We start from the raw sequence: 8,287 nt of genomic DNA, 5'->3' as shown, positions 1-8,287 counted from the left end.
CATTGGACTATGTTCTTTGACGGTTCCAAGATGCTGAATGGTTCTGGTGCTGGGGTAGTACTGGTATCCCCCCGAGGCGACAAGCTCAGTTACGTTCTCCAGATTCACTTTGATTCCCCCAATAATGATGCTTAATATGAGTTAGTTCTGTATGGGTTGTGTATGTCCATTTCACTCGGCGTCCGTCGCCTAATGGTTTATAGCGACTCAGACTTAGTGGTCAATCAAGTGATGATAGAGTGGGACATCAGGAGCCCAGCCATGACTAGATATTGCAATGCAGTAAGAAAGTTAGAAAAGAAGTTTGAAGGGTTAGACCTCCACCATATACCTCGACTGAAGAATCAAGCAGCTGATGACCTGGCGAAGATAGGTTCTAAGCGGGAGCCCATTCCCAGCAATGTGTTCCTAGAGCATCTTCACACACCATCAGTTCAAGAGGATCCTTTCACAGAAGAGCTGCCGCAACCAAAAAGCTCCGCCGATCCGACTGAAGTCGAGATTCCAGCCGTGGTCGACCTGATCATGGAGGTTTTGGTCGTCATCCCCGATTGGACGATGCCATATATTACCCATTAAAGAGCATCTCCGTCGGTCCGCCGTGGAGAACAGAAAGGCAATCGGCGAGGAGGTGGCTCGGCTTCTGTCAGCTGAGTTCATACGCGAGATTTACCACTCCGAGCGGCTCGCGAATGTTGTCATGGTCCCCAAGAAGGACGATTCACTTCACATGTGCATTGATTTCAAGCATATCAGTCGGGCCTGCCCAAAATATCATTTCCCTCTCCCCCGCGAAAACCAGATTGTCGACTCAACTGCGGGGTGTGAGCGTTTGTCTTTTCTGGATGCATATTCCGGGTATCATCAGATCTGACTGTATGGACCCGACGAAATAAAAACGGCTTTTATCACCCCATACGGGTGCTTTTGCTATGTTACCATGACATTCGGTCTCAAGAATGTTGGTGCCACATTTATGAGGATGATTCAAAAGTGCCTGCTCACTCAAATCAGTCGGAATGTGGAAGCATATATGGATGACATCGTGGTTAAGTTGCGTAAAGGTTCCGACCTGCTGACTGACCTTGCTGAAACCTTTGCCAATCTGAGGAGATATGATATCAAGCTTAATCCGTCGAAGTGCACATTCGGAGTCCCGGGTGGAAAGTTACTCGGATTCCTTGTTTCCGAACGAGGGATCGATGCAAACCCAGAGAAAGTTGGTGCAATCCTCTGAATGAAGCGCCCAGTGCGTGTGCATGACGTTCAGAAGCTCACTGGTTGTTTGGCCGCTTTGAGTCGATTCATCTCTCATCTCGGTGAAAAGGCATTGCCTCTTTACCGACTGATGAAGAAATCTGATAAGTTCGAGTGGACTCCTGAAGCTGACGCGGCGTTTGCAGAGGTCAAAGTCCTACTTTCCACCCAGCCGTTGCTCGCTGCCCCAATCAGAAAAGAGCCTTTACTTCTTTATATTGCAGCCACTAAACAAGTTGTCAGTACAGTACTCACGGTCAAGCGGGAAGAATAAGGTAAAGCCTACAAGGTTCAGCGCCCAGTGTATTATATTTCTAAAGTCTTGACTCCATCCAAGCAGAGATATCCGCATTATCAGAAGCTTGTTTATGGAATTTACTTGACCACAAAGAAGGTTGCACATTATTTCTCAAATCATTCGATTACAGTCATCAACGACGCTCCATTGTCATAAATTCTGAACAACAGGGATGCAACTGGTCGAGTGGCAAAATGGGCGATTGAACTCCTTCCATTGGATATCAAGTTTGAGGCAAAGAAAGCAATCAAGTCCCAAGCAATAGCAGATTTCCTCGCCGAGTGGGTTGAGCAGCAACAACTGACTCAAATTCACTTGGAGCATTGGACTATGTTCTTTGATGGTTCCAAGATGCTGAATGGTTCTGGTGCTGGGGTAGTACTGGTATCCCCCCGAGGCGACAAGCTCAGTTACGTTCTCCAGATTCACTTTGATTCCTCCAATAATGAGGCTGAATATGAGGCAGTTCTGTATGGGTTGCGTATGGCCATTTCACTCGGCGTCCGTCGCCTAATGGCTTACGGTGACTCAGACTTAGTGGTCAATCAAGTGATGAAAGAGTGGGATATTAGGAGCCCAGCCATGACTGGCTATTGCAATGCGGTAAGAAAGTTAGAAAATAAGTTTGAAGGGTTAGAGCTCCACCATATACCCCGACTGAAGAATCAAGCAACTGATGACCTGGTGAAGATAGGTTCTATGCGGGAGCCCATTCCCAGCAATGTGTTCCTAGAGCATCTTCACACACCGTCAGTTCAAGAGGATCCTTTCACAGAAGAGCCCCTGCGACCAAAAAGCTCTGCCGATCTGACTGAGTCGAGATTCCAGTCATGGTCGACCTAATCATGGAGGTTTTGGTCGTCATCCCCGATTGGACGGTGCCATATATTGCGTACCTGCTTAGGAAAGAACTTCCAGAAGACAAAAATGAAGCCTATCAGATTGTCCATCGATCCAAAGCCTTCACCGTGATAGGTGGATGGCTTTTCGGAGAGAATGTTACCGGAGATGCCCAGCGATGCATTACACCTGAAGAAGGTGGAATGATCCTTAATGACATCCACTCGGGGACCTGTGGTCACCATGCGTCCTCTCGGACCATCGTGGCCAAAGCATACCGACCGGGATTTTATTGGCCGCGAGCTAATGAGATGGCAAAAGATATAGTCGACAAATGTGAAGGTTGTCAGTTCTACTCCAACATGTCCCAGAAGCCTGCATCATCCTTGAAGACCATTCCACTCGTCTGGCCATTTGCTGTTTGGGGATTGGATATGGTCGGGCCTCTGAGAACCGGCAGAAGTGGTTTCACTCATTTGCTTGTAGAAGTCGACAAGTTCACTAAATGGATCGAAGCCAAACCCATCAAGAATCTCGATTCAGGCACTGCCATCAGTTTCATCACAGAGCTGACATTCAGATATGGAGTCCCTCACAACATTATCACAGATAATGGCTCCAACTTTGATTCTGATGAGTTCAGAGCGTTTTGCACTTCCCAAGGCACTCGGGTTGACTACGCTTCAGTCGCCCACCCGCAGTCTAATGGACAGGCAGAAAAAGCAAACGGTTTGATCCTCCAAGGGCTGAAACCCCGATTGATGCGTGACCTCAAACATGCAGCAGGCGCTTGGTTAAATGAGCTTCCATCAGTCCTTTGGGGATTAAGAACAACACCGAATCAGTCAACTGGCCGAACTCCCTTCTTCATGGTCTATGGGGCTGAAGCCGTGCTGCCGAGTGATTTGCTTCACAATGCACCCCGAGTAGAACTCTTCTCAGAAGCTGAAGCTGAACAAGCTCAACAAGATGATGTTGATCTTCTTGAAGAAGAAATATAGATGGCCTTGATCCGGTCGACCATTTATCATCAAGATCTCTGTTGATTCCTTGCCAAAAATGTGAGAGGTCGAGCATTCCAGGAAGGAGACCTTGTGCTCCGAGTGGATCTGCAACAGCCCCACAAGCTTGCTCCTGCTTGGGAGGGTCCCTTCATCATCACCAAGGTGCTCCACAACGGAGCATATCACCTCTACAATGTGGAACACAAGAAAGACGAGCCACGCGTTTGGAATGCAGTGCTGCTCCACCATTTTTACACTTAAACATTCGGTCTGACGAGATGTAATAAGAAGTACCTTTCAGTTTGTTTATCAAAGACACGGTTTTACAGTCTCTTAAATGATTGTTCTTATATATGCATGTGTTCAAAAAAACCAATGGGTGGCTTAGCCGCGAATCCGATTCGCCTAAGTTTTAAAAATCTTAGCGAGTGAAGAGCAAACCTCTCACTCGAGGGCTTAGCCGCGAATCCGATTCGCCTAAGTCTTAAAAATCCTACCGAGTGATGAGTAATCCTCTCACTCGGAGGCTTAGTTGCAGTCCCATACTTGCCTAAGTTTAAAAAATCCTACCGAGTGATGAGCAATCCTCTCACTCAGGGGCTTAGCTGCAGTCTCGTACTTGCCTAAGTTTTAAAAATCCTACTGAGTGAAGAGCAAGCCTCCCACTCGAGGGCTTAGCCGCGAATCCGATTCGCCTAAGTTTAAAAAATCCTACCGAGTGATGAGCAATCCTCTCACTCGGAGGCTTAGCTACAGTCCCGTACTCGCCTAAGTTTAAAAAATCCTACCGAGTGATGAGCAATCCTCTCACTCGGGGGCTTAGCTACAGACCCGTACTCGCCTAAGTTTAAAAAATCCTACCGAGTGATGAGCAATCCCCTCACTTGGAGGCTTAGTTGCAGTGTCGTACTCGCCTAAGTTTTTAAACCTCCAAGTGAAGAGCAATCCTCTCCCTCGGAGACTTAGCCACACGCTCCATCTTGATCCGCAAGGACGACGAGGTGCAGGTCGTCTGTGACCCTCTCCTTTGAGCTGCGCCACAAATACAATGTACGCACTATCTTGATCCACAAGGACGACGAGGTGCAGGTCGTCTACGACCTTCTCTTCAGAGCTGCATCACATGTACAAAAGTCTGTTCCGAATGAAGAAACAAGTTCCACTCGGTGACAAAGGCAAGCATATTCAAAGAAAATCCAAGTCTAGATAAATCCCACGAGGTTCCGAACCGCAGATAAAAGTACTCGGGCATCAGGCCCGAAGGAGTTTAACGGTTACAAAATCACTCGGCATTCCGAGGAAAATTTGATCTGAGCTTAAAGTTTGTTCACTCTGCGAGAGGAGGGCTGGCAGGCTCGACGAACTCATCCAAGTCGATTCCATCTGCAATGCGAGTGGCTGCTTCGATGAAGGTTTCCATAAAGGATTGGAAGTCAAGCTTCTTGGTATTTGCAACCTTGAGCGCTGCTAGTTTCTCTTCCTTGGCTTCTTTGTAGTGGACACAAACCAGAGACAGAGCAACATCAGCACCACACTGAGCAGATGACTTCTTCCATTCCTGCACTCGACCAGGGATCTCATTAAGTCGAGTCATCAGGGATTCGAGATCGTTCTGAAATGTCACCCTTGGCCAGAGCGCTGTGTCAATCCGTGACACGGCCACCTTCAGTCACGCAAGGTAGTCCATAACGCTGGCAAGGCGAGACTCCAGTCGGAGCACGTTCATGACAGCTTCATCCTTGACAGGGGAGTTGATGGGGTCCAAGCTCGTTTCAATTCGCCCAGTCTCTTCCTCGAAGTTTTGACAGAATTCTGAACACACAACAAAACAATGATTCAACAGTTATATGATGAGTCGACAGCAGCAAATCAGTCGGACAAATAAAAACACCTTCAAGCATAAGGAACAACTTCTTGGCAAGTCCTCCCAGATAAACCTCCAATTAATCTCTCTAACGAGTGAGATCTCCAACTCGGTCAGTCAAAGCCACCTTGTCCTTCTTCAGTTGCTCAACTTCCTTGTTGGCCTCGCCAATGGCAGTCCTCAGTTTGGCGTTTTCTTCTTCTAATTAACTTGCCGACTGAAGCCAACTTCTTGTCGGCAAGTTCAATTTTTTCTCGCGCCGTCTTCTGAGCTGCGGCAAGGTCAAGGTCCTTCTGTTCCAGCGCCTGCTTCATTTTATCTAAAGAAATAACATTCTTCAGACGAGCTTGGAGTTGTCTATTTTCACTACGCATGTCTGCTCGAGTAGTGTCACTTGGTTCAACGAATGGAAAGAAAAGATGACAAAGCAAAAAGTCGGCAAGTCATTACCTCCCATGGCAGTTGCTTCATCATGTGCCTTCTTCAAGTTCTCCTTGGCTAGAGCCAGGTCGAGACCGACTTGGATCTATTATTTCTGCAAATCAGCGAACTAGCTCCCGAAGTCACAAGATTTCTGCAGTCAATAAGTAAGACATGTCAATCGACTGAGACAAAGATCAATTGCTTCCGAGCAAAAAAGATACAAGTTCAAGTCATTACCGCAAAAGAGTTCTAAGACTACTGTCGAATCAAACATTCAATAGTAGTCTCGGGGACTACACCCAGTGGGTGCACTTGGCGTGCCCCCACTGGTTCTGCTTTCCACTCGACGTGGTTCAAAAAAACAAGAAGAAGTGTGGCAATGCTTGTTCTCAGACCACCGCTGACCGCCCGCAGTCGACCGCGGTATCGGGGACTACACCCAGTGGGTGCACTGGGCGTGCCCCCACTGGCCCGGCTCCTACTCGACACGACCTGTCTAAACTGAGTGGAAGAACTGTAAAGAGATATTTTTGATAAAGACCTTTGCCGAATCAAACATTCGACGATGGTCTCGGGGACTACACCCAGTGGGTGCACTCTGCGCACCCCCACTGATTCAAAGATACACTCGACATGAAAGGTCGACTCAAGTGGAAAAATTACTTAGCAAAAGTTGAAACCACCCAGTGAGTGTACAGATGCAAGATGCAGACTCTTGATAGATGCACATTATGGTTCCAGAACACTCATCCACAGACATCTTACGGATAGTAAAGTAGCATATCCTAACAGAACAAGCGTCAAGCTAAAGATCAGTCGGAAGTCAACTAACCTAGACATTAGCCTGGAGAGCTGAGCTGGCGTCATAAGCAGCTTGGCTGGCATCACGCACCACCTTCATTTGCTCCATCATAAGGCCCGCCTAGCGTATAGCTTCCGTAGCGGCACTTATTGGGTCCTCTGGGGTAGGATGGGCAGCGAAGAGTGAAGTTGATGGAATAGTTGCAGCAGCTTGGGGATCTGAGGCATGGAGTTGCACAGGAAAAACAGGGACTTGGGCAGTCGATGTCGAAGGGCATACACTCAACACAGGATCAGCAAAGGTAAAAGAAGCTCGATTGAGGTCTCCGGACTGCTGGACCACTGGTTCTAACGCTGGTGTCGTTTGGGGCGTCTTGCCGGCTGGCACCCTCCTGCCTAAGGTCCTGCTCCTCCTTCCCATGGGCTTTTGTGGCACATCTTCATCGTCGTCTGGAAGTTCAATAACATTCTGCGAAGCAGCAAAAGAATCGACCGCAAGAAGTTCAGTCGACCGTGAACATGATTGACAAAGTAAAGGCAAGATAACAGGAGTCATACCTTCTTTGGATGTGGCCACGTATTCCATCTCCTCGTCATCACCTTCCTTGTACTTGGAAGTCCTAGAAGTAGCAGCACTACAAATTTCAGAATTCGCTTGGTCAGGCAGGAAAGTGAGTCGGCTGAAGGTCAAATTATGCAAAAGCAAAGAGATAAAGCTCAATAATTACCCAGAAGCGACAGGGAAGTCCACTTTTATCTTAGGCAAGGCTTTCCGAGGCTTTGAGGGCACCACCTTGGGCAGCTTCAGGGCCTTTTCAGTCGGAACAGGGGAGGAAGTCTGAGTGCGCTTCGAAGACTGTGTACTTGGCGCAACCACTTTGCCACAAACACTTGCGGGGTCATGCTTCTGCTTGGAACGCCTTTCTGAGCAAGGTGGAGAGTTGACTTCTTCACCATTACTTGAGTCCTCGCTCTCCTCCTCGTCTTCTTCATTAGATTGCCAGTTGCCACTGTCACCTCCGCTCTCCTCTCCCTCCTGGTCTTGCTCTATGTTGGGCATCGAATACATCTTCGTGTAAATCTGCAAAGCAAAGATTCGATCAAGTATCAGTCAGAGTCAAAGACAGTTATGCATCAGAACAAAAAGCACTCGGAAGTGAAGGTCAGACCTTGTCTGGTACGTTGGAGGAGTCGAGTGGTTGAATTCTCCTGGACCCGCTGGGGTTGTCCTTGTTTCCAGTGATGCCCTGCAACCATTGCTCCACCGTCTCCTCGGTAACTTCCTCTGGGTGAATCCGAGTGGTGTCCTCAATGCCCGAGTACATCCACATGGGATGATCGCGGGCCTGGAGTGGCTGGATGCGTCGACTGAGAAACACCTCCAGCAAATCCATGCCAGTCACGCCATCACGGACTAATTGACTACTCGTTCTACCAACATGTTCACCTCTACTTTCTCCACTGAAGTCACTTTTAGTGAGGAGGGCTGCTGGACTCGCTCCATGTAGAAGGGAGGAAGACCTGTCGACTGGCCAGGAGTCGGTTGGTCCTTACAGTAAAACCAGGTCGACTGCCACCCTCTAACTGAGTCAGGGAGAGTCATAGCTGGAAAAGTACTCCTACCCCTCATCTGAATCCCTAAACCTCTGCACATCTGGATCATGTGCGTCCTCTCATCACTCGGATTAGCCTTTTTTACAGACTGGGAGCAACAAGTGAATATGTGTTTGAAGAGACCCCAATGCAGTCGACAACCCAGGAAGTTCTCACACATAGACACAAATGCAGCGAGATATATGA

This window comes from Triticum urartu, chromosome 4 (genome assembly GCF_003073215.2).
Source record: "Triticum urartu cultivar G1812 chromosome 4, Tu2.1, whole genome shotgun sequence".
NCBI classification, from domain to species: Eukaryota; Viridiplantae; Streptophyta; class Magnoliopsida; order Poales; family Poaceae; genus Triticum; species Triticum urartu.
Note: the sequence above shows the minus strand (reverse complement) of the source record.